This window comes from Triticum dicoccoides, unplaced genomic scaffold (genome assembly GCF_002162155.2).
Source record: "Triticum dicoccoides isolate Atlit2015 ecotype Zavitan unplaced genomic scaffold, WEW_v2.0 scaffold57785, whole genome shotgun sequence".
Lineage (NCBI taxonomy): Eukaryota > Viridiplantae > Streptophyta > Magnoliopsida > Poales > Poaceae > Triticum > Triticum dicoccoides.
In genome coordinates this window covers 1-26894 of record NW_021283377.1, presented here as the reverse complement: position 1 = coordinate 26894, position 26894 = coordinate 1, and the positions used below count along the sequence as shown (strand labels likewise).

The window sequence follows — 26894 nt, the reverse complement described above, 5'->3', positions numbered from 1 at the left end:
CATGTCGGATGCGATCATACCAGCACTAAAGCACCGGATCCCATCAGAACTCTGAAGTTAAGCGTGCTTGGGCGAGAGTAGTACTAGGATGGGTGACCTCCTGGGAAGTCCTCGTGTTGCATTCCCTTTTTAATTTTTTTCGCGCCGCTTGCAAAACAAAACGCACGTGTAAGTAATATATTTACCGTGTTTTATTATTTTGCACGAGTGCGGTAAGTCATAGCTGGGTGCTCACGATTCACGGGTCCAGCGTCGGCGTTGTGGCGCGGCAAGCGTGCACTGGTGCGGTTGAGAGGGAGGGGTGGAAACCGCGTTAAACTCGTCTCCGTAGTTGAGAGGGAGCGGCCAAAGCAATGTACAATCGTCTTTGTAGTGGACCTGGGAGGGGCAAGTATAAGGGACGAAGACCGGGGTAACATGTCGGATGCGATCATACCAGCACTAAAGCACCGGATCTTATCAGAACTCCGAAGTTAAGCGTGCTTGGGCGAGAGTAGTACTAGGATGGGTGACCTCCTGGGAAGTCCTCGTGTTGCATTCCCTTTTTAATTTTTTTCGCGCCGCTTGCAAAACAAAACGCACGTGTAAGTAATATATTTACCGTGTTTTATTATTTTGCACGAGTGCGGTAAGTCATAGCTGGGTGCTCACGATTCACGGGTCCAGCGTCGGCGTTGTGGCGCGGCAAGCGTGCACTGGTGCGGTTGAGAGGGAGGGGTGGAAACCGCGTTAAACTCGTCTCCGTAGTTGAGAGGGAGCGGCCAAAGCAATGTACAATCGTCTTTGTAGTGGAGCTGGGAGGGGCAAGGATAAGGGACGAAGACCGGGGTAACATGTCGGATGCGATCATACTAGCACTAAAGCACCGGATCCCATCAGAACTCTGAAGTTAAGCGTGCTTGGGCGAGAGTAGTACTAGGATGGGTGACCTCCTGGGAAGTCCTCGTGTTGCATTCCCTTTTTAATTTTTTTCGCGTTGCTTGCAAAACAAAACGCACGTGTAAGTAATATATTTACCGTGTTTTATTATTTTGCACGAGTGCGGTAAGTCATAGCTGGGTGCTCACGATTCACGGGTCCAGCGTCGGCGTTGTGGCGCGGCAAGCGTGCACTGGTGCGGTTGAGAGGGAGGGGTGGAAACCGCGTTAAACTCGTCTCCGTAGTTGAGAGGGAGCGGCCAAAGCAATGTACAATCGTCTTTGTAGTGGAGCTGGGAGGGGCAAGGATAAGGGACGAAGACCGGGGTAACATGTCGTATGCGATCATACCAGCACTAAAGCACCGGATCCCATCAGAACTCCGAAGTTAAGCGTGCTTGGGCGAGAGTAGTACTAGGATGGGTGACCTCCTGGGAAGTCCTCGTGTTGCATTCCCTTTTTAATTTTTTTCGCACCGCTTGCAAAACAAAACGCACGTGTAAGTAATATATTTACCGTGCTTTATTATTTTGCACGAGTACGGTAAGTCATAGCTGGGTGCTCACGATTCACGGGTCTAGCGTCGGCGTTGTGGCGTGGCAAGCGTGCACTGGTGCGGTTGAGAGGGAGGGGTGGAAACCGCGTTAAACTCGTCTCCGTAGTTGAGAGGGAGCGGCCAAAGCAATGTACAATCGTCTTTGTAGTGGAGCTGGGAGGGGCAAGGACAAGGGACGAAGACCGGGGTAACATGTCGGATGCGATCATACCAGCACTAAAGCACCGGATCCCATCAGAACTCCGAAGTTAAGCGTGCTTGGGCGAGAGTAGTACTAGGATGGGTGATCTCCTGGGAAGTCCTCGTGTTGCATTCCCTTTTTAATTTTTTTCGCGCCGCTTGCAAAACAAAACGCACGTGTAAGTAATATATTTACCGTGTTTTATTATTTTGCACGAGTGCGGTAAGTCATAGCTGGGTGCTCACGATTCACGGGTCCAGCGTCGGCGTTGTGGCGCGGCAAGCGTGCACTGGTGCGGTTGAGAGGGAGGGGTGGAAACCGCGTTAAACTCGTCTCCGTAGTTGAGAGGGAGCGGCCAAAGCAATGTACAATCGTCTTTGTAGTGGAGCTGGGAGGGGCAAGGATAAGGGACGAAGACCGGGGTAACATGTCGGATGCGATCATACCAGTACTAAAGGACCGGATCCCATCAGAACTCCGAAGTTAAGCGTGCTTGGGCAAGAGTAGTACTAGGATGGGTGACCTCCTGGGAAGTCCTCGTGTTCCATTCCCTTTTTAATTTTTTTCGCGCCGCTTGCAAAACAAAACGCACGTGTAAGTAATATATTTACCGTGTTTTATTATTTTGCACGAGTGCGGTAAGTCATAGCTGGGTGCTCACGATTCACGGGTCCAGCGTCGGCGTTGTGGCGCGGCAAGCGTGCACTGATGCGGTTGAGAGGGAGGGGTGGAAACCGCGTTAAACTCGTCTCCGTAGTTGAGAGGGAGCGGCCAAAGCAATGTACAATCGTCTTTGTAGTGGAGCTGGGAGGGGCAAGAATAAGGGACGAAGACCGGGGTAACATGTCGGATGCGATCATACCAGCACTAAAGCACCGGATCCCATCAGAACTCCAAAGTTAAGCGTGCTTGGGCGAGAGTAGTACTAGGATGGGTGACCTCCTGGGAAGTCCTCGTGTTGCATTCCCTTTTTAATTTTTTTCGCGCCGCTTGCAAAACAAAACGCACGTGTAAGTAATATATTTACCGTGTTTTATTATTTTGCACGAGTGCGGTAAGTCATAGCTGGGTGCTCACGATTCACGGGTCCAGCGTCGGCGTTGTGGCACGGCAAGCGTGCACTGGTGCGGTTGAGAGGGAGGGGTGGAAACCGCGTTAAACTCGTCTCCGTAGTTGAGAGGGAGCGGCCAAAGCAATGTACAATCGTCTTTGTAGTGGAGCTGGGAGGGGCAAGAATAAGGGACGAAGACCGGGGTAACATGTCTGATGCGATCATACCAGCACTAAAGCATCGGATCCCATCAGAACTCCGAAGTTAAGCGTGCTTGGGCGAGAGTAGTACTAGGATGGGTGACCTCCTGGGAAGTCCTCGTGTTGCATTCCCTTTTTAATTTTTTTCGCGCCGCTTGCAAAACAAAACGCACGTGTAAGTAATATATTTACCGTGTTTTATTATTTTGCACGAGTGCGGTAAGTCATAGCTGGGTGCTCACGATTCACGGGTCCAGCGTCGGCGTTGTGGCGCGGCAATCGTGCACTGGTGCGGTTGAGAGGGAGGGGTGGAAACCGCGTTAAACTCGTCTCCGTAGTTGAGAGGGAGCGGCCAAAGCAATGTACAATCGTCTTTGTAGTGCAGCTGGGAGGGGCAAGGATAAGGGACGAAGACCGGGGTAACATGTCGGATGCGATCATACCAGCACTAAAGCACCGGATCCCATCAGAACTCCGAAGTTAAGCGTGCTTGGGCGAGAGTAGCACTAGGATGGGTGACCTCCTGGGAAGTCCTCGTGTTGCATTCCCTTTTTAATTTTTTTCGCGCCGCTTGCAAAACAAAACGCACGTGTAAGTAATATATTTACCGTGTTTTATTATTTTGCACGAGTGCGGTAAGTCATAGCTGGGTGCTCACGATTCACGGGTCCAGCGTCGGCGTTGTGGCGCGGCAAGCGTGCACTGGTGCGGTTGAGAGGGAGGGGTGGAAACCGCGTTAAACTCGTCTCCGTAGTTGAGAGGGAGCGGCCAAAGCAATGTACAATCGTCTTTGTAGTGGAGCTGGGAGGGGCAAGGATAAGGGACGAAGACCGGGGTAACATGTCGGATGCGATCATACCAGCACTAAAGCACCGGATCCAATCATAACTCCGAAGTTAAGCGTGCTTGGGCGAGAGTAGTACTAGGATGGGTGACCTCCTGGGAAGTCCTCGTGTTGCATTCCCTTTTTAATTTTTTTTCGCCGCTTGCAACACAAAACGCACGTGTAAGTAATATATTTACCATGTTTTATTATTTTGCACGAGTGCGGTAAGTCATAGCTGGGTGCTCACGATTCACGGGTCCAGCGTCGGCGTTGTGGCGCGGCAAGCGTGCACTGGTGCGGTTGAGAGGGAGGGGTGGAAACCGCGTTAAACTCGTCTCCGTAGTTGAGAGGGAGCGGCCAAAGCAATGTACAATCGTCTTTGTAGTGGAGCTGGGAGGGGCAAGGATAAGGGACGAAGACCGGGGTAACATGTCGGATGCGATCATACCAGCACTAAAGCACCGAATCCCATCAGAACTCCGAAGTTAAGCGTGCTTGGGCGAGAGTAGTACTAGGATGGGTGACCTCTTGGAAAGTCCTCGTGTTGCATTCCCTTTTTAATTTTTTTCGCGCCGCTTGCAAAACAGAACACACGTGTAAGTAATATATTTACCGTGTTTTATTATTTTGCACGAGTGCGGTAAGTCATAGCTGGGTGCTCACGATTCACGGGTCCAGCGTCGGCATTGTGGCGCGGCAAGCGTGCACTGGTGCGGTTGAGAGGGAGGGGTGGAAACCGCGATAAACTCGTCTCCGTAGTTGAGAGGGAGCGGCCAAAGCAATGTACAATCGTCTTTATAGTGGAGCTGGGAGGGGCAAGGATAAGGGACGAAGACCGGGTTAACATGTCGGATGCGATCATACCAGCAGTAAAGCATCGGATCCCATCAGAACTCGGAAGTTAAGCGTGCTTGGGCGAGAGTACTACTAGGATGGGTGACCTCCTGGGAAGTCCTCGTGTTGCATTCCCTTTTTAATTTTTTTCGCGCCGCTTGCAAAACAAAACGCACGTGTAAGTAATATATTTACCGTGTTTTATTATTTTGCACGAGTGCGGTAAGTCATAGTTGGGTGCTCACGATTCACGGGTCCAGCGTCGGCGTTGTGGCGCGGCAAGCGTGCACTGGTGCGGTTGAGAGGGAGGGGTGGAAACCGCGTTAAACTCGTCTCCGTAGTTGAGAGGGAGCGGCCAAAGCAATGTACAATCGTCTTTGTAGTGGAGCTGGGAGGGGCAAGGATAAGGGACGAAGACCGGGGTAACATGTCGGATGCGATCATACTAGCACTAAAGCACCGGATCCCATCAGAACTCCAAAGTTAAGCGTGCTTGGGCGAGAGTAGTACTAGGATGGGTGACCTCCTGGGAAGTCCTCGTGTTGCATTCCCTTTTTAATTTTTTTCGCGCCGCTTGCAAAACAAAATGCACGTGTAAGTAATATATTTACCGTGTTTTATTATTTTGCACGAGTGCGGTAAGTCATAGCTGGGTGCTCACGATTCACGGGTCCAGCGTCGGCGTTGTGGCGCGGCAAGCGTGCACTGGTGCGGTTGAGAGGGAGGGGTGGAAACCGCGTTAAACTCGTCTCCGTAGTTGAGAGGGAGCGGCCAAAGCAATGTACAATCGTCTTTGTAGTGGAGCTGGGAGGGGCAAGGATAAGGGACGAAGACCGGGGTAACATGTCGGATGTGATCATACCAGCACTAAAGCACCGGATCCCATCAGAACTCTGAAGTTAAGCGTGCTTGGGCGAGAGTAGTACTAGGATGGGTGACCTCCTGGGAAGTCCTCGTGTTGCATTCCCTTTTTAATTTTTTTCGCGCCGCTTGCAAAACAAAACGCACGTGTAAGTAATATATTTACCGTGTTTTATTATTTTGCACGAGTGCGGTAAGTCATAGCTGGGTGCTCACGATTCACGGGTCCAGCGTCGGCGTTGTGGCGCGGCAAGCGTGCACTGGTGCGGTTGAGAGGGAGGGGTGGAAACCGCGTTAAACTCGTCTCCGTAGTTGAGAGGGAGCGGCCAAAGCAATGTACAATCGTCTTTGTAGTGGAGCTGGGAGGGGCAAGGATAAGGGACGAAGACCGGGGTAACATGTCGTATGCGATCATACCAGCACTAAAGCACCGGATCCCATCAGAACTCCGAAGTTAAGCGTGCTTGGGCGAGAGTAGTACTAGGATGGGTGACCTCCTGGGAAGTCCTCGTGTTGCATTCCCTTTTTAATTTTTTTCGCACCGCTTGCAAAACAAAACGCACGTGTAAGTAATATATTTACCGTGCTTTATTATTTTGCACGAGTACGGTAAGTCATAGCTGGGTGCTCACGATTCACGGGTCTAGCGTCGGCGTTGTGGCGTGGCAAGCGTGCACTGGTGCGGTTGAGAGGGAGGGGTGGAAACCGCGTTAAACTCGTCTCCGTAGTTGAGAGGGAGCGGCCAAAGCAATGTACAATCGTCTTTGTAGTGGAGCTGGGAGGGGCAAGGACAAGGGACGAAGACCGGGGTAACATGTCGGATGCGATCATACCAGCACTAAAGCACCGGATCCCATCAGAACTCCGAAGTTAAGCGTGCTTGGGCGAGAGTAGTACTAGGATGGGTGATCTCCTGGGAAGTCCTCGTGTTGCATTCCCTTTTTAATTTTTTTCGCGCCGCTTGCAAAACAAAACGCACGTGTAAGTAATATATTTACCGTGTTTTATTATTTTGCACGAGTGCGGTAAGTCATAGCTGGGTGCTCACGATTCACGGGTCCGGCGTCGGCGTTGTGGCGCGGCAAGCGTGCACTGGTGCGGTTGAGAGGGAGGGGTGGAAACCGCGTTAAACTCGTCTCCGTAGTTGAGAGGGAGCGGCCAAAGCAATGTACAATCGTCTTTGTAGTGGAGCTGGGAGGGGCAAGAATAAGGGACGAAGACCGGGGTAACATGTCGGATGCGATCATACCAGCACTAAAGCACCGGATCCCATCAGAACTCCAAAGTTAAGCGTGCTTGGGCGAGAGTAGTACTAGGATGGGTGACCTCCTGGGAAGTCCTCGTGTTGCATTCCCGTTTTAATTTTTTTCGCGCCGATTGCAAAACAAAACGCACGTGTAAGTAATATATTTACCGTGTTTTATTATTTTGCACGAGTGCGGTAAGTCATAGCTGGGTGCTCACGATTCACGGGTCCAGCGTCGGCGTTGTGGCGCGGCAAGCGTGCACTGGTGCGGTTGAGAGGGAGGGGTGGAAACCGCGTTAAACTCGTCTCCGTAGTTGAGAGGGAGCGGCCAAAGCAATGTACAATCGTCTTTGTAGTGGAGCTGGGAGGGGCAAGGATAAGGGACGAAGACCGGGGTAACATGTCGTATGCGATCGTACCAGCACTAAAGCACCGGATCCCATCAGAACTCCGAAGTTAAGCGTGCTTGGGCGAGAGTAGTACTAGGATGGGTGACCTCCTGGGAAGTCCTCGTGTTGCATTCCCTTTTTAATTTTTTTCGCGCCGCTTGCAAAACAAAACGCACGTGTAAGTAATATATTTACCGTGCTTTATTATTTTGCACGAGTACGGTAAGTCATAGCTGGGTGCTCACGATTCACGGGTCTAGCGTCGGCGTTGTGGCGTGGCAAGCGTGCACTGGTGCGGTTGAGAGGGAGGGGTGGAAACCGCGTTAAACTCGTCTCCGTAGTTGAGAGGGAGCGGCCAAAGCAATGTACAATCGTCTTTGTAGTGGAGCTGGGAGGGGCAAGGACAAGGGACGAAGACCGGGGTAACATGTCGGATGCGATCATACCAGCACTAAAGCACCGGATCCCATCAGAACTCCGATGTTAAGCGTGCTTGGGCGAGAGTAGTACTAGGATGGGTGATCTCCTGGGAAGTCCTCGTGTTGCATTCCCTTTTTAATTTTTTTCGCGCCGCTTGCAAAACAAAACGCACGTGTAAGTAATATATTTACCGTGTTTTATTATTTTGCACGAGTGCGGTAAGTCATAGCTGGGTGCTCACGATTCACGGGTCCAGCGTCGGCGTTGTGGCGCGGCAAGCGTGCACTGGTGCGGTTGAGAGGGAGGGGTGGAAACCGCGTTAAACTCGTCTCCGTAGTTGAGAGGGAGCGGCCAAAGCAATGTACAATCGTCTTTGTAGTGGAGCTGGGAGGGGCAAGGATAAGGGACGAAGACCGGGGTAATATGTCGGATGCAATCATACCAACACTAAAGCACCGGATCCCATCAGAACTCCGAAGTTAAGCGTGCTTGGGCGAGAATAGTACTAGGATGGGTGACCTCCTGTGAAGTCCTCGTGTTGCATTCTCTTTTTAATTTTTTTCGCGCCGCTTGCAAAACAAAACGCACGTGTAAGTAATACATTTACCGTGTTTTATTATTTTGCACGAGTGCGGTAAGTCATAGCTGGGTGCTCACGATTCACGGGTCCAGCGTCGGCGTTGTGGCGCGGCAAGCGTGCACTGGTGCGGTTGAGAGGGAGGGGTGGAAACCGCGTTAAATTCGTCTCCGTAGTTGAGAGGGAGCGGCCAAAGCAATGTACAATCGTCTTTGTAGTGGAGCTGGGAGGGGCAAGGATAAGGGACGAAGACCGGGGTAACATGTCAGATGCGATCATACCAGCACTAAAGCACCGGATCCCATCAGAACTCCGAAGTTAAGCGTGCTTGGGCGAGAGTAGTACTAGGATGGGTGACCTCCTGGGAAGTCCTCGTGTTGCATTCCCTTTTTAATTTTTTTCGCGCCGCTTGCAAAACAAAACGCACGTGTAAGTAATATATTTACCGTGTTTTATTATTTTGCACGAGTGCGGTAAGTCATAGCTGGGTGCTCACGATTCACGGGTCCAGCGTCGGCGTTGTGGCGCGGCAAGCGTTCACTGGTGCGGTTGAGAGGGAGGGGTGGAAACCGCGTTAAACTCGTCTCCGTAGTTGAGAGGGAGCGGCCAAAGCAATGTACAATCGTCTTTGTAGTGGAGCTGGGAGGGGCAAGGATAAGGGACGAAGACCGGGGTAACATGTCGGATGCGATCATACCAGCTCTAAAGCATCGGATCCCATCAGAACTCCGAAGTTAAGCGTGCTTGGGCGAGAGTAGTACTAGGATGGGTGACCTCCTGGGAAATCCTCGTGTTGCATTCCCTTTTTAATTTTTTTCGCGCCGCTTGCAAAACAAAACGCACGTGTAAGTAATATATTTACCGTGTTTTATTATTTTGCACGAGTGCGGTAAGTCATAGCTGGGTGCTCACGATTCACGGGTCCAGCGTCGGCGTTGTGGCGCGGCAAGCGTGCACTGGTGCGGTTGAGAGGGAGGGGTGGAAACCGCGTTAAACTCGTCTCCGTAGTTGAGAGGGAGCGGCCAAAGCAATGTATAATCGTCTTTGTAGTGGAGCTGGGAGGGGCAAGGATAAGGGACGAAGACCGGGGTAACATGTCGGATGCGATCATACCAGCACTAAAGCACCGGATCCCGTCAGAACTCCGAAGTTAAGCGTGCTTGGGCGAGAGTAGTACTAGGATGGGTGACCTCTTGGGAAGTTCTCGTGTTGCATTCCCTTTTTAATTTTTTTCGCGCCGCTTGCAAAACAAAACGCACGTGTAAGTAATATATTTACCGTGTTTTATTATTTTGCACGAGTGCGGTAAGCAATAGCTGGGTGCTCACGATTCACGGGTCCAGCGTCGGCATTGTGGCGCGGCAAGCGTGCACTGGTGCGGTTGAGAGGGAGGGGTGGAAACCGCGTTAAACTCGTCTCCGTAGTTGAGAGGGAGCGGCCAAAGCAATGTACAATCGTCTTTGTAGTGGAGCTGGGAGGGGCAAGGATAAGGGACGAAGACCGGGGTAACATGTCGGATGCGATCATACCAGCACTAAAGCACCGGATCCCATCAGAACTCCGATGTTAAGCGTGCTTGGGCGAGAGTAGTACTAGGATGGGTGACCTCCTGGGAAGTCCTCGTGTTGCATTCCCTTTTTAATTTTTTTCGCGCCGCTTGCAAAACAAAACGCACGTGTAAGTAATATATTTACCGTGTTTTATTATTTTGCACGAGTGCGGTAAGTCATAGCTGGGTGCTCACGATTCACGGGTCCAGCGTCGGCGTTGTGGCGCGGCAAGCGTGCACTGGTGCGGTTGAGAGGGAGGGGTGGAAACCGCGTTAAACTCGTCTCCGTAGTTGAGAGGGAGCAGCCAAAGCAATGTACAATCGGCTTTGTAGTGGAGCTGGGAGGGGCAAGGATAAGGGACGAAGACCGGGGTAACATGTCGGATGCGATCATACCAGCACTAAAGCACCGGATCCCATCAGAACTCCGAAGTTAAGTGTGCTTGGGCGAGAGTAGTACTAGGATGGGTGACCTCCTGGGAAGTCCTCGTGTTGCATTCCCTTTTTAATTTTTTTCGCGCCGCTTGCAAAACAAAACGCACGTGTAAGTAATATATTTACCGTGTTTTATTATTTTGCACGAGTGCGGTAAGTCATAGCTGGGTGCTCACGATTCACGGGTCCAGCGTCGGCGTTGTGGCGCGGCAAGCGTGCACTGGTGCGGTTGAGAGGGAGGGGTGGAAACCGCGTTAAACTCGTCTCCGTAGTTGAGAGGGAGCGGCCAAAGCAATGTACAATCGGCTTTGTAGTGGAGCTGGGAGGGCTAGGATAAGGGACGAAGACCGGGGTAACATCTCGGATGCGATCATACCAGCACTAAAGCACCGGATCCCATCAGAACTCCGAAGTTAAGCGTGCTTGGGCGAGAGTAGTACTAGGATGGGTGACCTCCTGGGAAGTCCTCGTGTTGCATTCCCTTTTTAATTTTTTTGGCGCCGCTTGCAAAACAAAACGCACGTGTAAGTAATATATTTACCGTGTTTTATTATTTTGCACGAGTGCGGTAAGTCATAGCTGGGTGCTCACGATTCACGGGTCCAGCGTCGGCGTTGTGGCGCGGCAAGCGTGCACTAGTGCGGTTGAGAGGGAGGGGTGGGAACCGCGTTAAACTCGTCTCCGTAGTTGAGAGGGAGCGGCCAAAGCAATGTACAATCGTCTTTGTAGTGGAGCTGGGAGGGGCAAGGATAAGGGACGAAGACCGGGGTAACATGTCGGATGCGATCATACCAGCACTAAAGCACCGGATCCCATCTGAACTCCGAAGTTAAGCATGCTTGGGCGAGAGTAGTACTAGGATGGGTGACCTCCTGGGAAGTCCTCGTGTTGCATTCCCTTTTTAATTTTTTTCGCGCCGCTTGCAAAACAAAACGCACGTGTAAGTAATATATTTACCGTGTTTTATTATTTTGGACGAGTGCGGTAAGCAATAGCTGGGTGCTCACGATTCACGGGTCCAGCGTCGGCGTTGTGGCGCGGCAAGCGTGCACTGGTGCGGTTGAGAGGGAGGGGTGGAAACCGCGTTAAACTCGTCTCCGTAGTTGAGAGGGAGCGGCCAAAGCAATGTACAATCGTCTTTGTAGTGGAGCTGGGAGGGGCAAGGATAAGGGACGAAGACCGGGGTAACATGTCGGATGCGATCATACCAGCACTAAAGCACCGGATCCCATCAGAACTCCGAAGTTAAGCGTGCTTGGGTGAGAGTAGTACTAGGATGGGTGACCTCCTGGGAAGTCCTTGTGTTGCATTCCCTTTTTAATTTTTTTCGCGCCGCTTGCAAAACAAAACGCACGTGTAAGTAATATATTTACCGTGTTTTATTATTTTGCACGAGTGCGGTAAGTCATAGCTGGGTGCTCACGATTCACGGGTCCAGCGTCGGCGTTGTGGCGCAGCAAGCGTGCACTGGTGCGGTTGAGAGCGAGGGGTGGAAAACGCGTTAAACTCGTCTCCGTAGTTGAGAGGGAGCGGCCAAAGCAATGTACAATCGTCTTTGTAGTGGAGCTGGGAGGGGCAAGGATAAGGGACGAAGACCGGGGTAACATGTCGTATGCGATCATACCAGCACTAAAGCACCGGATCCCATCAGAACTCCAAAGTTAAGCGTGCTTGGGCGAGAGAAGTACTAGGATGGGTGACCTCCTGGGAAGTCCTCGTGTTGCATTCCCTTTTTAAATTTTTTCGCGCCGCTTGCAAAACAAAACGCACGTGTAAGTAATATATTTGCCGTGTTTTATTATTTTGCACGAGTGCGGTAAGTCATAGCTGGGTGCTCACGATTCACGGGTCCAGCGTCGGCGTTGTGGCGCGGCAAGCGTGTACTGGTGCGGTTGAGAGGGAGGGGTGGAAACCGCGTTAAACTCGTCTCCGTAGTTGAGAGGGAGCGGCCAAAGCAATGTACAATCGTCTTTGTAGTGGAGCTGGGAGGGGCAAGGATAAGGGACAAAGACCGGGGTAACATGTCGGATGCGACCATACCAGCACTAAAGCACCGGATCCCATCAGAACTCTGAAGTTAAGCGTGCTTGGGCGAGAGTAGTACTAGGATGGGTGACCTCCTGGGAAGTCCTCGTGTTGCATTCCCTTTTTAATTTTTTTCGCGCCGCTTGCAAAACAAAACACACGTGTAAGTAATATATTTACCGTGTTTTATTATTTTGCACGAGTGCGATAAGTCATAGCTGGGTGCTCACGATTCACGGGTCCAGCGTCGCCGTTGTGGCGCGGCAAGCGTGCACTGGTGCGGTTGAGAGGGAGGGGTGGAAACCGCGTTAAACTTGTCTCCGTAGTTGAGAGGGAGCGGCCAAAGCAATGTACAATCGTCTTTGTAGTGGAGCTGGGAGGGGCAAGGATAAGGGACGAAGACCGGGGTAACATGTCGGATGCGATCATACCAGCACTAAAGCACCGGATCCCATCAGAACTCCGAAGTTAAGCGTGCTTGGGCGAGAGTAGTACTAGGATGGGTGACCTCCTGGGAAGTCCTCGTGTTGCATTCCCTTTTTAATTTTTTTCGCGCCGCTTGCAAAACAAAACGCACGTGTAAGTAATATATATACCGTGTTTTATTATTTTGCACGAGTGCAGTAAGTCATAGCTGGGTGCTCACGATTCACGGGTCCAGCGTCGGCTTTGTGGCGCGGCAAGCGTGCACTGGTGCGGTTGAGAGGGAGGGGTGGAAACCGCGTTAAACTCGTCTCCGTAGTTGAGAGGGAGCGGCCAAAGCAATGTACAATCGTCTTTGTAGTGGAGCTGGGAGGGGCAAGGATAAGGGACGAAGACCGGGGTAACATGTCGGATGCGATCATACCAGCACTAAAGCACCGGATCCCATCAAAACTCCGAAGTTAAGCGTGCTTGGGCGAGAGTAGTACTAGGATGGGTGACCTCGGGCGAGAGTAGTACTAGGATGGGTGACCTCCTGGGAAGTCCTCATGTTGCATTCCCTTTTTAATTTTTTTCGCGCCGCTTGCAAAACAAAACGCACGTGTAAGTAATATATTTACCGTGTTTTATTATTTTGCACGAGTGCGGTAAGTCATAGCTGGGTGCTCACGATTCACGGGTCCAGCGTCGGCGTTGTGGCGCGGCAAGCGTGCACTGGTGCGGTTGAGAGGGAGGGGTGGAAACCGCGTTAAACTCGTCTCCGTAGTTGAGAGGGAGCGGCCAAAGCAATGTACACTCGTTTTTGTAGTGGAGCTGGGAGGGGCAAGGATAAGGGACGAAGACCGGGGTAACATGTCGGATGCGATCATACCAGCACTAAAGCACCGGATCCCATCAGAACTCCGAATTTAAGCGTGCTTGGGCGAGAGTAGTACTAGGATGGGTGACCTCCTGGGAAGTCCTCGTGTTGCATTCCCTTTTTAATTTTTTTCGCGTCGCTTGCAAAACAAAACGCACGTGTAAGTAATATATTTACCGTGTTTTATTATTTTGCACGAGTGCGGTAAGTCATAGCTGGGTGCTCACGATTCACGGGTCCAGCGTTGGCGTTGTGGCGCAGCAAGCGTGCACTCTGCGGTTGAGAGGGAGGGGTGGAAACCGCGTTAAACTCGTCTCCGTAGTTGAGAGGGAGCGGCCAAAGCAATGTACAATCGTCTTTGTAGTGGAGCTGGGAGGGGCAAGGATAAGGGACGAAGACCGGGGTAACATGTCGGATGTCATCACACCAGCACTAAAGCACCGGATCCCATCAAAACTCCGAAGTTAAGCGTGCTTGGGCGAGAGTAGTACTAGGATGGGTGACCTCCTGGGAAGTTCTCGTGTTGCATTCCCGTTTTAATTTTTTTTGCGCCGCTTGCAAAACAAAACGCACGTGTAAGTAATATATTTACCGTGTTTTATTATTTTGCACGAGTGCGGTAAGTCATAGCTGGGTGCTCACGATTCACGGGTCCAGCGTCGGCGTTGTGGCGCGGCAAGCGTGCACTGGTGCGGTTGAGAGGGAGGGGTGGAAACCGCGTTAAACTCGTCTCCGTAGTTGAAAGGGAGCGGCCAAAGCAATGTACAATCGTCTTTGTAGTGGAGCTGGGAGGGGCAAGGATAAGGGACGAAGACCGGGGTAACAAGTCGGATGCGATCATACCATCACTAAAGCACCGGATCCCATCAAAACTCCAAAGTTAAGCGTGCTTGGGCGAGAGTAGTACTAGGATGGGTGACCTCCTGGGAAGTCCTCGTGTTGCATTCGCTTTTTAATTTTTTTCGTGCCGCTTGCAAAACAAAACGCACGTGTTAGTAATATATTTACCGTGTTTTATTATTTTGCACGAGTGCGGTAAGTCATAGCTGGGTGCTCACGATTCACGGGTCCAGCGTCGGCGTTGTGGCGCGGCAAGCGTGCACTGGTGCGGTTGAGAGGGAGGGGTGGAAACCGCGTTAAACTCGTCTCCGTAGTTGAGAGGTAGCGGCCAAAGCAATGTACAATCGTCTTTGTAGTGGAGCTGGGAGGGGCAACGTTAAGGGACGAAGACCGGGGTAACATGTCGGATGCGATCATACCAGCACTAAAGCACCGGATCCCATCAAAACTCCGAAGTTAAGCGTGCTTGGGCGAGAGTAGTACTAGGATGGGTGACCTCGGGCGAGAGTAGTACTAGGATGGGTGACCTCCTGGGAAGTCCTCATGTTGCATTCCCTTTTTAATTTTTTTCGCGCCGCTTGCAAAACAAAACGCACGTGTAAGTAATATATTTACCGTGTTTTATTATTTTGCACGAGTGCGGTAAGTCATAGCTGGGTGCTCACGATTCACGGGTCCAGCGTCGGCGTTGTGGCGCGGCAAGCGTGCACTGGTGCGGTTGAGAGGGAGGGGTGGAAACCGCGTTAAACTCGTCTCCGTAGTTGAGAGGGAGCGGCCAAAGCAATGTACAATCGTTTTTGTAGTGGAGCTGGGAGGGGCAAGGATAAGGGACGAAGACCGGGGTAACATGTCGGATGCGATCATACCAGCACTAAAGCACCGGATCCCATCAGAACTCCGAATTTAAGCGTGCTTGGGCGAGAGTAGTACTAGGATGGGTGACCTCCTGGGAAGTCCTCGTGTTGCATTCCCTTTTTAATTTTTTTCGCGTCGCTTGCAAAACAAAACGCACGTGTAAGTAATATATTTACCGTGTTTTATTATTTTGCACGAGTGCGGTAAGTCATAGCTGGGTGCTCACGATTCACGGGTCCAGCGTTGGCGTTGTGGCGCGGCAAGCGTGCACTGGTGCGGTTGAGAGGGAGGGGTGGAAACCGCGTTAAACTCGTCTCCGTAGTTGAGAGGGAGCGGCCAAAGCAATGTACAATCGTCTTTGTAGTGGAGCTGGGAGGGGCAAGGATAAGGGACGAAGACCGGGGTAACATGTTGGATGTCATCACACCAGCACTAAAGCACCGGATCCCATCAAAACTCCGAAGTTAAGCGTGCTTGGGCGAGAGTAGTACTAGGATGGGTGACCTCCTGGGAAGTTCTCGTGTTGCATTCCCGTTTTAATTTTTTTCGCGCCGCTTGCAAAACAAAACGCACGTGTAAGTAATATATTTACCGTGTTTTATTATTTTGCACGAGTGCGGTAAGTCATAGCTGGGTGCTCACGATTCACGGGTCCAGCGTCGGCGTTGTGGCGCGGCAAGCGTGCACTGGTGCGGTTGAGAGGGAGGGGTGGAAACCGCGTTAAACTCGTCTCCGTAGTTGAGAGGGAGCGGCCAAAGCAATGTACAATCGTCTTTGTAGTGGAGCTGGGAGGGGCAAGGATAAGGGACGAAGACCGGGGTAACAAGTCGGATGCGATCATACCAGCACTAAAGCACCGGATCCCATCAAAACTCCGAAGTTAAGCGTGCTTGGGCGAGAGTAGTACTAGGATGGGTGACCTCCTGGGAAGTCCTCATGTTGCATTCTCTTTTTAATTTTTTTCGCGCCGCTTGCAAAACAAAACGCACGTGTAAGTAATATATTTACCGTGTTTTATTATTTTGCACGAGTGCGGTAAGTCATAGCTGGATGCTCACGATTCACGGGTCCAGCGTCGGCGTTGTGGCGCGGCAAGCGTGCACTGGTGCGGTTGAGAGGGAGGGGTGGAAACCGCGTTAAACTCGTCTCCGTAGTTGAGAGGGAGCGGCCAAAGCAATGTACAATCGTCTTTGTAGTGGAGCTGGGAGGGGAAAGGATAAGGGACGAAGACCGGGGTAACATGTTGTATGCGATCATACCAGCACTAAAGCACCGGATCCCATCAGAACTCCGAAGTTAAGCGTGCTTGGGCGAGAGTAGTACTAGGATGGGTGACCTCCTGGGAAGTCCTCGTGTTGCATTCCTTTTTTAATTTTTTTCGCGCCGCTTGCAAAACAAAACGCACGTGTAAGTAATATATTTACCGTGTTTTATTATTTTGCACGAGTGCGGTAAGTCATAGCTGGGTGCTCACGATTCACGGGTCCAGCGTCGGCGTTGTGGCGCGGCAAGCGTGCACTGGTGCGGTTGAGAGGGAGGGATGGAAACCGCGTTAAACTCGTCTCCGTAGTTGAGAGGGAGCGGCCAAAGCAATGTACAATCGTCTTTGTAGTGGAGCTGGGAGGGGCAAGGATAAGGGACGAAGACCGGGGTAACATGTCGGATTCGATCATACCAGCACTAAAGCACCGGATCCCATCAAAACTCCGAAATTAAGCGTGCTTGGGCGAGAGTAGTACTAGGATGGGTGACCTCCTGGGAAGTCCTCGTGTTGCATTCGCTTTTTAATTTTTTTCGTGCCGCTTGCAAAACAAAACGCACGTGTTAGTAATATATTTACCGTGTTTTATTATTTTGCACGAGTGCGGTAAGTCATAGCTGGGTGCTCACGATTCACGGGTCCAGCGTCGGCGTTGTGGCGCGGCAAGCGTGCACTGGTGCGGTTGAGAGGGAGGGGTGGAAACCGCGTTAAACTCGTCTCCGTAGTTGAGAGGTAGCGGCCAAAGCAATGTACAATCGTCTTTGCAGTGGAGCTGGGAGGGGCAAGGATAAGGGACGAAGACCGGGGTAACATGTCGGATGCGATCATACCAGCACTAAAGCACCGGATCCCATCAAAACTCCGAAGTTAAGCGTGCTTGGGCGAGAGTAGTACTAGGATGGGTGACCTCGGGCGAGAGTAGTACTAGGATGGGTGACCTCCTGGGAAGTCCTCATGTTGCATTCCCTTTTTAATTTTTTTCGCGCCGCTTGCAAAACAAAACGCACGTGTAAGTAATATATTTACCGTGTTTTATTATTTTGCACGAGTGCGGTAAGTCATAGCTAGGTGCTCACGATTCACGGGTCCAGCGTCGGCGTTGTGGCGCGGCAAGCGTGCACTGGTGCGGTTGAGAGGGAGGGGTGGAAACCGCGTTAAACTCGTCTCCGTAGTTGAGAGGGAGCGGCCAAAGCAATGTACAATCGTTTTTGTAGTGGAGCTGGGAGGGGCAAGGATAAGGGACGAAGACCGGGGTAACATGTCGGATGCGATCATACCAGCACTAAAGCACCGGATCCCATCAGAACTCCGAATTTAAGCGTGCTTGGGCGAGAGTAGTACTAGGATGGGTGACCTCCTGGGAAGTCCTCGTGTTGCATTCCCTTTTTAATTTTTTTCGCGTCGCTTGCAAAACAAAAGGCACGTGTAAGTAATATATTTACCGTGTTTTATTATTTTGCACGAGTGCGGTAAGTCATAGCTGGGTGCTCACGATTCACGGGTCCAGCGTTGGCGTTGTGGCGCAGCAAGCGTGCACTCTGCGGTTGAGAGGGAGGGGTGGAAACCGCGTTAAACTCGTCTCCGTAGTTGAGAGGGAGCGGCCAAAGCAATGTACAATCGTCTTTGTAGTGGAGCTGGGAGGGGCAAGGATAAGGGACGAAGACCGGGGTAACATGTCGGATGTCATCACACCAGCACTAAAGCACCGGATCCCATCAAAACTCCGAAGTTAAGCGTGCTTGGGCGAGAGTAGTACTAGGATGGGTGACCTCCTGGGAAGTTCTCGTGTTGCATTCCCGTTTTAATTTTTTTTGCGCCGCTTGCAAAACAAAACGCACGTGTAAGTAATATATTTACCGTGTTTTATTATTTTGCACGAGTGCGGTAAGTCATAGCTGGGTGCTCACGATTCACGGGTCCAGCGTCGGCGTTGTGGCGCGGCAAGCGTGCACTGGTGCGGTTGAGAGGGAGGGGTGGAAACCGCGTTAAACTCGTCTCCGTAGTTGAAAGGGAGCGGCCAAAGCAATGTACAATCGTCTTTGTAGTGGAGCTGGGAGGGGCAAGGATAAGGGACGAAGACCGGGGTAACAAGTCGGATGCGATCATACCATCACTAAAGCACCGGATCCCATCAAAACTCCAAAGTTAAGCGTGCTTGGGCGAGAGTAGTACTAGGATGGGTGACCTCCTGGGAAGTCCTCGTGTTGCATTCGCTTTTTAATTTTTTTCGTGCCGCTTGCAAAACAAAACGCACGTGTTAGTAATATATTTACCGTGTTTTATTATTTTGCACGAGTGCGGTAAGTCATAGCTGGGTGCTCACGATTCACGGGTCCAGCGTCGGCGTTGTGGCGCGGCAAGCGTGCACTGGTGCGGTTGAGAGGGAGGGGTGGAAACCGCGTTAAACTCGTCTCCGTAGTTGAGAGGTAGCGGCCAAAGCAATGTACAATCGTCTTTGTAGTGGAGCTGGGAGGGGCAACGTTAAGGGACGAAGACCGGGGTAACATGTCGGATGCGATCATACCAGCACTAAAGCACCGGATCCCATCAAAACTCCGAAGTTAAGCGTGCTTGGGCGAGAGTAGTACTAGGATGGGTGACCTCGGGCGAGAGTAGTACTAGGATGGGTGACCTCCTGGGAAGTCCTCATGTTGCATTCCCTTTTTAATTTTTTTCGCGCCGCTTGCAAAACAAAACGCACGTGTAAGTAATATATTTACCGTGTTTTATTATTTTGCACGAGTGCGGTAAGTCATAGCTGGGTGCTCACGATTCACGGGTCCAGCGTCGGCGTTGTGGCGCGGCAAGCGTGCACTGGTGCGGTTGAGAGGGAGGGGTGGAAACCGCGTTAAACTCGTCTCCGTAGTTGAGAGGGAGCGGCCAAAGCAATGTACACTCGTTTTTGTAGTGGAGCTGGGAGGGGCAAGGATAAGGGACGAAGACCGGGGTAACATGTCGGATGCGATCATACCAGCACTAAAGCACCGGATCCCATCAGAACTCCGAATTTAAGCGTGCTTGGGCGAGAGTAGTACTAGGATGGGTGACCTCCTGGGAAGTCCTCGTGTTGCATTCCCTTTTTAATTTTTTTCGCGTCGCTTGCAAAACAAAACGCACGTGTAAGTAATATATTTACCGTGTTTTATTATTTTGCACGAGTGCGGTAAGTCATAGCTGGGTGCTCACGATTCACGGGTCCAGCGTTGGCGTTGTGGCGCAGCAAGCGTGCACTGGTGCGGTTGAGAGGGAGGGGTGGAAACCGCGTTAAACTCGTCTCCGTAGTTGAAAGGGAGCGGCCAAAGCAATGTACAATCGTCTTTGTAGTGGAGCTGGGAGGGGCAAGGATAAGGGACGAAGACCGGGGTAACAAGTCGGATGCGATCATACCAGCACTAAAGCACCGGATCCCATCAAAACTCCGAAGTTAAGCGTGATTGGGCGAGAGTAGTACTAGGATGGGTGACCTCCTGGGAAGTCCTCGTGTTGCATTCGCTTTTTAATTTTTTTCGTGCCGCTTGCAAAACAAAACGCACGTGTTAGTAATATATTTACCGTGTTTTATTATTTTGCACGAGTGCGGTAAGTCATAGCTGGGTGCTCACGATTCACGGGTCCAGCGTCGGCGTTGTGGCGCGGCAAGCGTGCACTGGTGCGGTTGAGAGGGAGGGGTGGAAACCGCGTTAAACTCGGCTCCGTAGTTGAGAGGTAGCGGCCAAAGCAATGTACAATCGTCTTTGTAGTGGAGCTGGGAGGGGCAACGATAAGGGACGAAGACCGGGGTAACATGTCGGATGCGATCATACCAGCACTAAAGCACCGGATCCCATCAAAACTCCGAAGTTAAGCGTGCTTGGGCGAGAGTAGTACTAGGATGGGTGACCTCGGGCGAGAGTAGTACTAGGATGGGTGACCTCCTGGGAAGTCCTCATGTTGCATTCCCTTTTTAATTTTTTTCGCGCCGCTTGCAAAACAAAACGCACGTGTAAGTAATATATTTACCGTGTTTTATTATTTTGCACGAGTGCGGTAAGTCATAGCTGGGTGCTCACGATTCACGGGTCCAGCGTCGGCGTTGTGGCGCGGCAAGCGTGCACTGGTGCGGTTGAGAGGGAGGGGTGGAAACCGCGTTAAACTCGTCTCCGTAGTTGAGAGGGAGCGGCCAAAGCAATGTACACTCGTTTTTGTAGTGGAGCTGGGAGGGGCAAGGATAAGGGACGAAGACCGGGGTAACATGTCGGATGCGATCATACCAGCACTAAAGCACCGGATCCCATCAGAACTCCGAATTTAAGCGTGCTTGGGCGAGAGTAGTACTAGGATGGGTGACCTCCTGGGAAGTCCTCGTGTTGCATTCCCTTTTTAATTTTTTTCGCGTCGCTTGCAAAACAAAACGCACGTGTAAGTAATATATTTACCGTGTTTTATTATTTTGCACGAGTGCGGTAAGTCATAGCTGGGTGCTCACGATTCACGGGTCCAGCGTTGGCGTTGTGGCGCAGCAAGCGTGCACTCTGCGGTTGAGAGGGAGGGGTGGAAACCGCGTTAAACTCGTCTCCGTAGTTGAGAGGGAGCGGCCAAAGCAATGTACAATCGTCTTTGTAGTGGAGCTGGGAGGGGCAAGGATAAGGGACGAAGACCGGGGTAACATGTCGGATGTCATCACACCAGCACTAAAGCACCGGATCCCATCAAAACTCCGAAGTTAAGCGTGCTTGGGCGAGAGTAGTACTAGGATGGGTGACCTCCTGGGAAGTTCTCGTGTTGCATTCCCGTTTTAATTTTTTTTGCGCCGCTTGCAAAACAAAACGCACGTGTAAGTAATATATTTACCGTGTTTTATTATTTTGCACGAGTGCGGTAAGTCATAGCTGGGTGCTCACGATTCACGGGTCCAGCGTCGGCGTTGTGGCGCGGCAAGCGTGCACTGGTGCGGTTGAGAGGGAGGGGTGGAAACCGCGTTAAACTCGTCTCCGTAGTTGAAAGGGAGCGGCCAAAGCAATGTACAATCGTCTTTGTAGTGGAGCTGGGAGGGGCAAGGATAAGGGACGAAGACCGGGGTAACAAGTCGGATGCGATCATACCATCACTAAAGCACCGGATCCCATCAAAACTCCAAAGTTAAGCGTGCTTGGGCGAGAGTAGTACTAGGATGGGTGACCTCCTGGGAAGTCCTCGTGTTGCATTCGCTTTTTAATTTTTTTCGTGCCGCTTGCAAAACAAAACGCACGTGTTAGTAATATATTTACCGTGTTTTATTATTTTGCACGAGTGCGGTAAGTCATAGCTGGGTGCTCACGATTCACGGGTCCAGCGTCGGCGTTGTGGCGCGGCAAGCGTGCACTGGTGCGGTTGAGAGGGAGGGGTGGAAACCGCGTTAAACTCGTCTCCGTAGTTGAGAGGTAGCGGCCAAAGCAATGTACAATCGTCTTTGTAGTGGAGCTGGGAGGGGCAACGTTAAGGGACGAAGACCGGGGTAACATGTCGGATGCGATCATACCAGCACTAAAGCACCGGATCCCATCAAAACTCCGAAGTTAAGCGTGCTTGGGCGAGAGTAGTACTAGGATGGGTGACCTCGGGCGAGAGTAGTACTAGGATGGGTGACCTCCTGGGAAGTCCTCATGTTGCATTCCCTTTTTAATTTTTTTCGCGCCGCTTGCAAAACAAAACGCACGTGTAAGTAATATATTTACCGTGTTTTATTATTTTGCACGAGTGCGGTAAGTCATAGCTGGGTGCTCACGATTCACGGGTCCAGCGTCGGCGTTGTGGCGCGGCAAGCGTGCACTGGTGCGGTTGAGAGGGAGGGGTGGAAACCGCGTTAAACTCGTCTCCGTAGTTGAGAGGGAGCGGCCAAAGCAATGTACAATCGTTTTTGTAGTGGAGCTGGGAGGGGCAAGGATAAGGGACGAAGACCGGGGTAACATGTCGGATGCGATCATACCAGCACTAAAGCACCGGATCCCATCAGAACTCCGAATTTAAGCGTGCTTGGGCGAGAGTAGTACTAGGATGGGTGACCTCCTGGGAAGTCCTCGTGTTGCATTCCCTTTTTAATTTTTTTCGCGTCGCTTGCAAAACAAAACGCACGTGTAAGTAATATATTTACCGTGTTTTATTATTTTGCACGAGTGCGGTAAGTCATAGCTGGGTGCTCACGATTCACGGGTCCAGCGTTGGCGTTGTGGCGCGGCAAGCGTGCACTGGTGCGGTTGAGAGGGAGGGGTGGAAACCGCGTTAAACTCGTCTCCGTAGTTGAGAGGGAGCGGCCAAAGCAATGTACAATCGTCTTTGTAGTGGAGCTGGGAGGGGCAAGGATAAGGGACGAAGACCGGGGTAACATGTTGGATGTCATCACACCAGCACTAAAGCACCGGATCCCATCAAAACTCCGAAGTTAAGCGTGCTTGGGCGAGAGTAGTACTAGGATGGGTGACCTCCTGGGAAGTTCTCGTGTTGCATTCCCGTTTTAATTTTTTTCGCGCCGCTTGCAAAACAAAACGCACGTGTAAGTAATATATTTACCGTGTTTTATTATTTTGCACGAGTGCGGTAAGTCATAGCTGGGTGCTCACGATTCACGGGTCCAGCGTCGGCGTTGTGGCGCGGCAAGCGTGCACTGGTGCGGTTGAGAGGGAGGGGTGGAAACCGCGTTAAACTCGTCTCCGTAGTTGAGAGGGAGCGGCCAAAGCAATGTACAATCGTCTTTGTAGTGGAGCTGGGAGGGGCAAGGATAAGGGACGAAGACCGGGGTAACAAGTCGGATGCGATCATACCAGCACTAAAGCACCGGATCCCATCAAAACTCCGAAGTTAAGCGTGCTTGGGCGAGAGTAGTACTAGGATGGGTGACCTCCTGGGAAGTCCTCATGTTGCATTCTCTTTTTAATTTTTTTCGCGCCGCTTGCAAAACAAAACGCACGTGTAAGTAATATATTTACCGTGTTTTATTATTTTGCACGAGTGCGGTAAGTCATAGCTGGATGCTCACGATTCACGGGTCCAGCGTCGGCGTTGTGGCGCGGCAAGCGTGCACTGGTGCGGTTGAGAGGGAGGGGTGGAAACCGCGTTAAACTCGTCTCCGTAGTTGAGAGGGAGCGGCCAAAGCAATGTACAATCGTCTTTGTAGTGGAGCTGGGAGGGGAAAGGATAAGGGACGAAGACCGGGGTAACATGTTGTATGCGATCATACCAGCACTAAAGCACCGGATCCCATCAGAACTCCGAAGTTAAGCGTGCTTGGGCGAGAGTAGTACTAGGATGGGTGACCTCCTGGGAAGTCCTCGTGTTGCATTCCTTTTTTAATTTTTTTCGCGCCGCTTGCAAAACAAAACGCACGTGTAAGTAATATATTTACCGTGTTTTATTATTTTGCACGAGTGCGGTAAGTCATAGCTGGGTGCTCACGATTCACGGGTCCAGCGTCGGCGTTGTGGCGCGGCAAGCGTGCACTGGTGCGGTTGAGAGGGAGGGATGGAAACCGCGTTAAACTCGTCTCCGTAGTTGAGAGGGAGCGGCCAAAGCAATGTACAATCGTCTTTGTAGTGGAGCTGGGAGGGGCAAGGATAAGGGACGAAGACCGGGGTAACATGTCGGATGCGATCATACCAGCACTAAAGCACCGGATCCCATCAAAACTCCGAAGTTAAGCGTGCTTGGGCGAGAGTAGTACTAGGATGGGTGACCTCCTGGGAAGTCCTCGTGTTGCATTCGCTTTTTAATTTTTTTCGTGCCGCTTGCAAAACAAAACGCACGTGTTAGTAATATATTTACCGTGTTTTATTATTTTGCACGAGTGCGGTAAGTCATAGCTGGGTGCTCACGATTCACGGGTCCAGCGTCGGCGTTGTGGCGCGGCAAGCGTGCACTGGTGCGGTTGAGAGGGAGGGGTGGAAACCGCGTTAAACTCGTCTCCGTAGTTGAGAGGGAGCGGCCAAAGCAATGTACAATCGTCTTTGTAGTGGAGCTGGGAGGGGAAAGGATAAGGGACGAAGACCGGGGTAACATGTCGGATGCGATCATACCAGCACTAAAGCACCGGATCCCATCAGAACTCCGAAGTTAAGCGTGCTTGGGCGAGAGTAGTACTAGGATGGGTGACCTCCTGGGAATTCCTCGTGTTGCATTCCTTTTTTAATTTTTTTCGCGCCGCTTGCAAAACAAAACGCACGTGTAAGTAATATATTTACCGTGTTTTATTATTTTGCACGAGTGCGGTAAGTCATAGCTGGGTGCTCACGATTCACGGGTCCAGCGTCGGCGTTGTGGTGCGGCAAGCGTGCACTGGTGCGGTTGAGAGGGAGGGATGGAAACCGCGTTAAACTCGTCTCCGTAGTTGAGAGGGAGCGGCCAAAGCAATGTACAATCGTCTTTGTAGTGGAGCTGGGAGGGGCAAGGATAAGGGACGAAGACCGGGGTAACATGTCGGATGCGATCATACCAGCACTAAAGCACCGGATCCCATCAAAACTCCGAAGTTAAGCGTGCTTGGGCGAGAGTAGTACTAGGATGGGTGACCTCCTGGGAAGTCCTCGTGTTGCATTCGCTTTTTAATTTTTTTCGTGCCGCTTGCAAAACAAAACGCACGTGTTAGTAATATATTTACCGTGTTTTATTATTTTGCACGAGTGCGGTAAGTCATAGCTGGGTGCTCACGATTCACGGGTCCAGCGTCGGCGTTGTGGCGCGGCAAGCGTGCACTGGTGCGGTTGAGAGGGAGGGGTGGAAACCGCGTTAAACTCGTCTCCGTAGTTGAGAGGGAGCGGCCAAAGCAATGTACAATCGTGTTTGTAGTGGAGCTGGGAGGGGCAAGGATAAGGGACGAAGACCGGGGTAACATGTCGGATGCGATCATACCAGCACTAAAGCACCGGATCCCATCAGAACTCCGAAGTTAAGCGTGCTTGGGCGAGAGTAGTACTAGGATGGGTGACCTCCTGGGAAGTCCTCGTGTTGCATTCCCTTTTTAATTTTTTTCGCGCCGCTTGCAAAACAAAACGCACGTGTAAGTATTGGGCGAGAGTAGTACTAGGATGGGTGACCTCCTGGGAAGTCCTCGTGTTGCATTCCCTTTTTAATTTTTTTCGCGCCGCTTGCAAAACAAAACGCACGTGTAAGTAATATATTTACCGTGTTTTATTATTTTGCACGAGTGCGGTAAGTCATAGCTGGGTGCTCACGATTCACGGGTCCAGCGTCGGCGTTGTGGCGCGGCAAGCGTGCACTGGTGCGGTTGAGAGGGAGGGGTGGAAACCGCGTTAAACTCGTCTCCGTAGTTGAGAGGGAGCGGCCAAAGCAATGTACAATCGTCTTTGTAGTGGAGCTGGGAGGGGCAAGGATAAGGGACGAAGACCGGGGTAACATGTCGTATGCGATCATACCAGCACTAAAGCACCGGATCCCATCAGAACTCCAAAGTTAAGCGTGCTTGGGCGAGAGTAGTACTAGGATGGGTGACCTCTTGGGAAGTCCTCGTGTTGCATTCGCTTTTTAATTTTTTTCGCGCCGCTTGCAAAACAAAACGCACGTGTAAGTAATATATTTTCCGTGTTTTATTATTTTGCACGAGTGCGGTAAGTCATAGCTGGGTGCTCACGATTCACGGGTCCAGCGTCGGCGTTGTGGCGCGGCAAGCGTGCACTGGTGCGGTTGAGAGGGAGGGGTGGAAACCGCGTTAAACTCGTCTCCGTAGTTGAGAGGGAGCGCCCAAAGCAATGTACAATCGTCTTTGTAGTGGAGCTGGGAGGGGCAAGGATAAGGGACGAAGACCGGGGTAACATGTTGGATGCGATCATACCAGCACTAAAGCACCGGATCCCATCAGAACTCCGAAGTTAAGCGTGCTTGGGTGAGAGTAGTACTAGGATGGATGACCTCCTGGGAAGTCCTCGTGTTGCATTCCCTTTTTAATTTTTTTCGCGCCGCTTGCAAAACAAAACGCACGTGTAAGTAATATATTTACCGTGTTTTATTATTTTGCACGAGTGCGGTAAGTCATAGCTGGGTGCTCACGATTCACGGGTCCAGCGTCGGCGTTGTGGCGCGGCAAGCGTGCACTGGTGAGGTTGAGAGGGAGGGGTGGAAACCGCGTTAAACTCGTCTCCGTAGTTGAGAGGGAGCGGCCAGAGCAATGTACAATCGTCTTTGTAGTGGAGCTGGGAGGGGCAAGGATAAGGGACGAAGACCGGGGTAACATGTCGGATGTGATCATACCAGCACTAAAGCACCGGATCCCATCAGAACTCCGAAGTTAAGCGTGCTTGGGCGAGAGTAGTACTAGGATGGGTGACCTCCTGGAAAGTCCTCGTGTTGCATTCCCTTTTTAATTTTTTTCGCGCCGCTTGCAAAACAAAACGCACGTGTAAGTAATATATTTACCGTGTTTTATTATTTTGCACGAGTGCGGTAAGTCATAGCTGGGTGCTCACGATTCACGGGTCCAGCGTCGGCGTTGTGGCGCGGCAAGCGTGCACTGGTGCGGTTGAGAGGGAGGGGTGGAAACCGCGTTAAACTCGTCTCCGTAGTTGAGAGGGAGCGGCCAAAGCAATGTACAATCGTCTTTGTAGTGGAGCTGGGAGGGGCAAGGATAA

At 51.5% G+C, this 26894-nt stretch overlaps 58 non-coding genes and 6 pseudogenes across 58 annotated transcripts; all 64 read left to right on the top strand.

Annotated features, from left to right (window-relative positions):
- Positions 1-6: 6 nt before the first annotated feature.
- LOC119347034 lies at positions 7-125 on the top strand. Its single transcript, XR_005168080.1, has one exon. It is a non-coding gene; the product is annotated as a 5S ribosomal RNA (ribosomal RNA).
- A 297-nt stretch (positions 126-422) lies between these two features.
- LOC119347059 lies at positions 423-541 on the top strand. Its single transcript, XR_005168103.1, has one exon. It is a non-coding gene; the product is annotated as a 5S ribosomal RNA (ribosomal RNA).
- Positions 542-838: 297 nt separating this feature from the next.
- On the top strand, positions 839-957 carry LOC119347055. Its single transcript, XR_005168099.1, has one exon. It is a non-coding gene; the product is annotated as a 5S ribosomal RNA (ribosomal RNA).
- A 297-nt stretch (positions 958-1254) lies between these two features.
- On the top strand, positions 1255-1373 carry LOC119347030. Its single transcript, XR_005168076.1, has one exon. It is a non-coding gene; the product is annotated as a 5S ribosomal RNA (ribosomal RNA).
- A 297-nt stretch (positions 1374-1670) lies between these two features.
- On the top strand, positions 1671-1789 carry LOC119347038. Its single transcript, XR_005168083.1, has one exon. It is a non-coding gene; the product is annotated as a 5S ribosomal RNA (ribosomal RNA).
- A 297-nt stretch (positions 1790-2086) lies between these two features.
- LOC119347019 lies at positions 2087-2205 on the top strand. Its single transcript, XR_005168072.1, has one exon. It is a non-coding gene; the product is annotated as a 5S ribosomal RNA (ribosomal RNA).
- A 297-nt stretch (positions 2206-2502) lies between these two features.
- Positions 2503-2621, top strand: LOC119347041. Its single transcript, XR_005168086.1, has one exon. It is a non-coding gene; the product is annotated as a 5S ribosomal RNA (ribosomal RNA).
- A 297-nt stretch (positions 2622-2918) lies between these two features.
- LOC119347060 lies at positions 2919-3037 on the top strand. Its single transcript, XR_005168104.1, has one exon. It is a non-coding gene; the product is annotated as a 5S ribosomal RNA (ribosomal RNA).
- Positions 3038-3334: 297 nt separating this feature from the next.
- On the top strand, positions 3335-3453 carry LOC119347061. The gene has a single exon (XR_005168105.1). It is a non-coding gene; the product is annotated as a 5S ribosomal RNA (ribosomal RNA).
- Positions 3454-3750: 297 nt separating this feature from the next.
- Positions 3751-3869, top strand: LOC119347075. Its single transcript, XR_005168118.1, has one exon. It is a non-coding gene; the product is annotated as a 5S ribosomal RNA (ribosomal RNA).
- Positions 3870-4165: 296 nt separating this feature from the next.
- Positions 4166-4284, top strand: LOC119347071. The gene has a single exon (XR_005168114.1). It is a non-coding gene; the product is annotated as a 5S ribosomal RNA (ribosomal RNA).
- A 297-nt stretch (positions 4285-4581) lies between these two features.
- LOC119347021 lies at positions 4582-4700 on the top strand. Its single transcript, XR_005168073.1, has one exon. It is a non-coding gene; the product is annotated as a 5S ribosomal RNA (ribosomal RNA).
- Positions 4701-4997: 297 nt separating this feature from the next.
- Positions 4998-5116, top strand: LOC119347058. The gene has a single exon (XR_005168102.1). It is a non-coding gene; the product is annotated as a 5S ribosomal RNA (ribosomal RNA).
- A 297-nt stretch (positions 5117-5413) lies between these two features.
- Positions 5414-5532, top strand: LOC119347045. Its single transcript, XR_005168090.1, has one exon. It is a non-coding gene; the product is annotated as a 5S ribosomal RNA (ribosomal RNA).
- Positions 5533-5829: 297 nt separating this feature from the next.
- Positions 5830-5948, top strand: LOC119347029. Its single transcript, XR_005168075.1, has one exon. It is a non-coding gene; the product is annotated as a 5S ribosomal RNA (ribosomal RNA).
- A 297-nt stretch (positions 5949-6245) lies between these two features.
- On the top strand, positions 6246-6364 carry LOC119347037. Its single transcript, XR_005168082.1, has one exon. It is a non-coding gene; the product is annotated as a 5S ribosomal RNA (ribosomal RNA).
- A 297-nt stretch (positions 6365-6661) lies between these two features.
- Positions 6662-6780, top strand: LOC119347040. The gene has a single exon (XR_005168085.1). It is a non-coding gene; the product is annotated as a 5S ribosomal RNA (ribosomal RNA).
- A 297-nt stretch (positions 6781-7077) lies between these two features.
- On the top strand, positions 7078-7196 carry LOC119347044. Its single transcript, XR_005168089.1, has one exon. It is a non-coding gene; the product is annotated as a 5S ribosomal RNA (ribosomal RNA).
- A 297-nt stretch (positions 7197-7493) lies between these two features.
- On the top strand, positions 7494-7612 carry LOC119347064. Its single transcript, XR_005168108.1, has one exon. It is a non-coding gene; the product is annotated as a 5S ribosomal RNA (ribosomal RNA).
- Positions 7613-7909: 297 nt separating this feature from the next.
- On the top strand, positions 7910-8028 carry LOC119347070. The gene has a single exon (XR_005168113.1). It is a non-coding gene; the product is annotated as a 5S ribosomal RNA (ribosomal RNA).
- A 297-nt stretch (positions 8029-8325) lies between these two features.
- Positions 8326-8444, top strand: LOC119347035. Its single transcript, XR_005168081.1, has one exon. It is a non-coding gene; the product is annotated as a 5S ribosomal RNA (ribosomal RNA).
- Positions 8445-8741: 297 nt separating this feature from the next.
- Positions 8742-8860, top strand: LOC119347069. The gene has a single exon (XR_005168112.1). It is a non-coding gene; the product is annotated as a 5S ribosomal RNA (ribosomal RNA).
- A 297-nt stretch (positions 8861-9157) lies between these two features.
- Positions 9158-9276, top strand: LOC119347031. The gene has a single exon (XR_005168077.1). It is a non-coding gene; the product is annotated as a 5S ribosomal RNA (ribosomal RNA).
- Positions 9277-9573: 297 nt separating this feature from the next.
- Positions 9574-9692, top strand: LOC119347042. Its single transcript, XR_005168087.1, has one exon. It is a non-coding gene; the product is annotated as a 5S ribosomal RNA (ribosomal RNA).
- A 297-nt stretch (positions 9693-9989) lies between these two features.
- Positions 9990-10108, top strand: LOC119347032. The gene has a single exon (XR_005168078.1). It is a non-coding gene; the product is annotated as a 5S ribosomal RNA (ribosomal RNA).
- Positions 10109-10404: 296 nt separating this feature from the next.
- On the top strand, positions 10405-10523 carry LOC119347050. Its single transcript, XR_005168095.1, has one exon. It is a non-coding gene; the product is annotated as a 5S ribosomal RNA (ribosomal RNA).
- Positions 10524-10820: 297 nt separating this feature from the next.
- LOC119347043 lies at positions 10821-10939 on the top strand. The gene has a single exon (XR_005168088.1). It is a non-coding gene; the product is annotated as a 5S ribosomal RNA (ribosomal RNA).
- A 297-nt stretch (positions 10940-11236) lies between these two features.
- Positions 11237-11355, top strand: LOC119347046. The gene has a single exon (XR_005168091.1). It is a non-coding gene; the product is annotated as a 5S ribosomal RNA (ribosomal RNA).
- Positions 11356-11652: 297 nt separating this feature from the next.
- Positions 11653-11771, top strand: LOC119347056. The gene has a single exon (XR_005168100.1). It is a non-coding gene; the product is annotated as a 5S ribosomal RNA (ribosomal RNA).
- A 297-nt stretch (positions 11772-12068) lies between these two features.
- LOC119347033 lies at positions 12069-12187 on the top strand. Its single transcript, XR_005168079.1, has one exon. It is a non-coding gene; the product is annotated as a 5S ribosomal RNA (ribosomal RNA).
- A 297-nt stretch (positions 12188-12484) lies between these two features.
- LOC119347039 lies at positions 12485-12603 on the top strand. The gene has a single exon (XR_005168084.1). It is a non-coding gene; the product is annotated as a 5S ribosomal RNA (ribosomal RNA).
- A 297-nt stretch (positions 12604-12900) lies between these two features.
- LOC119347028 lies at positions 12901-13050 on the top strand (annotated as a pseudogene).
- A 297-nt stretch (positions 13051-13347) lies between these two features.
- LOC119347054 lies at positions 13348-13466 on the top strand. Its single transcript, XR_005168098.1, has one exon. It is a non-coding gene; the product is annotated as a 5S ribosomal RNA (ribosomal RNA).
- Positions 13467-13762: 296 nt separating this feature from the next.
- Positions 13763-13881, top strand: LOC119347014. The gene has a single exon (XR_005168067.1). It is a non-coding gene; the product is annotated as a 5S ribosomal RNA (ribosomal RNA).
- Positions 13882-14178: 297 nt separating this feature from the next.
- Positions 14179-14297, top strand: LOC119347017. Its single transcript, XR_005168070.1, has one exon. It is a non-coding gene; the product is annotated as a 5S ribosomal RNA (ribosomal RNA).
- Positions 14298-14594: 297 nt separating this feature from the next.
- Positions 14595-14744, top strand: LOC119347027 (annotated as a pseudogene).
- Positions 14745-15041: 297 nt separating this feature from the next.
- On the top strand, positions 15042-15160 carry LOC119347053. The gene has a single exon (XR_005168097.1). It is a non-coding gene; the product is annotated as a 5S ribosomal RNA (ribosomal RNA).
- A 297-nt stretch (positions 15161-15457) lies between these two features.
- On the top strand, positions 15458-15576 carry LOC119347013. The gene has a single exon (XR_005168066.1). It is a non-coding gene; the product is annotated as a 5S ribosomal RNA (ribosomal RNA).
- Positions 15577-15873: 297 nt separating this feature from the next.
- Positions 15874-15992, top strand: LOC119347073. The gene has a single exon (XR_005168116.1). It is a non-coding gene; the product is annotated as a 5S ribosomal RNA (ribosomal RNA).
- Positions 15993-16289: 297 nt separating this feature from the next.
- On the top strand, positions 16290-16408 carry LOC119347018. The gene has a single exon (XR_005168071.1). It is a non-coding gene; the product is annotated as a 5S ribosomal RNA (ribosomal RNA).
- Positions 16409-16705: 297 nt separating this feature from the next.
- Positions 16706-16824, top strand: LOC119347022. Its single transcript, XR_005168074.1, has one exon. It is a non-coding gene; the product is annotated as a 5S ribosomal RNA (ribosomal RNA).
- Positions 16825-17121: 297 nt separating this feature from the next.
- On the top strand, positions 17122-17271 carry LOC119347026 (annotated as a pseudogene).
- A 297-nt stretch (positions 17272-17568) lies between these two features.
- On the top strand, positions 17569-17687 carry LOC119347051. Its single transcript, XR_005168096.1, has one exon. It is a non-coding gene; the product is annotated as a 5S ribosomal RNA (ribosomal RNA).
- Positions 17688-17983: 296 nt separating this feature from the next.
- On the top strand, positions 17984-18102 carry LOC119347079. Its single transcript, XR_005168122.1, has one exon. It is a non-coding gene; the product is annotated as a 5S ribosomal RNA (ribosomal RNA).
- Positions 18103-18399: 297 nt separating this feature from the next.
- Positions 18400-18518, top strand: LOC119347016. Its single transcript, XR_005168069.1, has one exon. It is a non-coding gene; the product is annotated as a 5S ribosomal RNA (ribosomal RNA).
- A 297-nt stretch (positions 18519-18815) lies between these two features.
- Positions 18816-18965, top strand: LOC119347025 (annotated as a pseudogene).
- A 297-nt stretch (positions 18966-19262) lies between these two features.
- Positions 19263-19381, top strand: LOC119347049. The gene has a single exon (XR_005168094.1). It is a non-coding gene; the product is annotated as a 5S ribosomal RNA (ribosomal RNA).
- A 297-nt stretch (positions 19382-19678) lies between these two features.
- LOC119347076 lies at positions 19679-19797 on the top strand. Its single transcript, XR_005168119.1, has one exon. It is a non-coding gene; the product is annotated as a 5S ribosomal RNA (ribosomal RNA).
- A 297-nt stretch (positions 19798-20094) lies between these two features.
- Positions 20095-20244, top strand: LOC119347024 (annotated as a pseudogene).
- A 297-nt stretch (positions 20245-20541) lies between these two features.
- LOC119347048 lies at positions 20542-20660 on the top strand. Its single transcript, XR_005168093.1, has one exon. It is a non-coding gene; the product is annotated as a 5S ribosomal RNA (ribosomal RNA).
- A 296-nt stretch (positions 20661-20956) lies between these two features.
- Positions 20957-21075, top strand: LOC119347078. The gene has a single exon (XR_005168121.1). It is a non-coding gene; the product is annotated as a 5S ribosomal RNA (ribosomal RNA).
- A 297-nt stretch (positions 21076-21372) lies between these two features.
- Positions 21373-21491, top strand: LOC119347015. Its single transcript, XR_005168068.1, has one exon. It is a non-coding gene; the product is annotated as a 5S ribosomal RNA (ribosomal RNA).
- A 297-nt stretch (positions 21492-21788) lies between these two features.
- Positions 21789-21938, top strand: LOC119347023 (annotated as a pseudogene).
- A 297-nt stretch (positions 21939-22235) lies between these two features.
- Positions 22236-22354, top strand: LOC119347047. The gene has a single exon (XR_005168092.1). It is a non-coding gene; the product is annotated as a 5S ribosomal RNA (ribosomal RNA).
- A 297-nt stretch (positions 22355-22651) lies between these two features.
- Positions 22652-22770, top strand: LOC119347077. The gene has a single exon (XR_005168120.1). It is a non-coding gene; the product is annotated as a 5S ribosomal RNA (ribosomal RNA).
- Positions 22771-23067: 297 nt separating this feature from the next.
- LOC119347072 lies at positions 23068-23186 on the top strand. Its single transcript, XR_005168115.1, has one exon. It is a non-coding gene; the product is annotated as a 5S ribosomal RNA (ribosomal RNA).
- Positions 23187-23483: 297 nt separating this feature from the next.
- On the top strand, positions 23484-23602 carry LOC119347074. The gene has a single exon (XR_005168117.1). It is a non-coding gene; the product is annotated as a 5S ribosomal RNA (ribosomal RNA).
- A 297-nt stretch (positions 23603-23899) lies between these two features.
- LOC119347067 lies at positions 23900-24018 on the top strand. Its single transcript, XR_005168111.1, has one exon. It is a non-coding gene; the product is annotated as a 5S ribosomal RNA (ribosomal RNA).
- A 297-nt stretch (positions 24019-24315) lies between these two features.
- LOC119347062 lies at positions 24316-24434 on the top strand. The gene has a single exon (XR_005168106.1). It is a non-coding gene; the product is annotated as a 5S ribosomal RNA (ribosomal RNA).
- Positions 24435-24731: 297 nt separating this feature from the next.
- LOC119347066 lies at positions 24732-24850 on the top strand. The gene has a single exon (XR_005168110.1). It is a non-coding gene; the product is annotated as a 5S ribosomal RNA (ribosomal RNA).
- A 297-nt stretch (positions 24851-25147) lies between these two features.
- LOC119347012 lies at positions 25148-25266 on the top strand. Its single transcript, XR_005168065.1, has one exon. It is a non-coding gene; the product is annotated as a 5S ribosomal RNA (ribosomal RNA).
- A 405-nt stretch (positions 25267-25671) lies between these two features.
- Positions 25672-25790, top strand: LOC119347065. The gene has a single exon (XR_005168109.1). It is a non-coding gene; the product is annotated as a 5S ribosomal RNA (ribosomal RNA).
- Positions 25791-26087: 297 nt separating this feature from the next.
- LOC119347063 lies at positions 26088-26206 on the top strand. Its single transcript, XR_005168107.1, has one exon. It is a non-coding gene; the product is annotated as a 5S ribosomal RNA (ribosomal RNA).
- Positions 26207-26503: 297 nt separating this feature from the next.
- LOC119347057 lies at positions 26504-26622 on the top strand. Its single transcript, XR_005168101.1, has one exon. It is a non-coding gene; the product is annotated as a 5S ribosomal RNA (ribosomal RNA).
- The last annotated feature ends 272 nt before the right edge of the window (positions 26623-26894 follow it).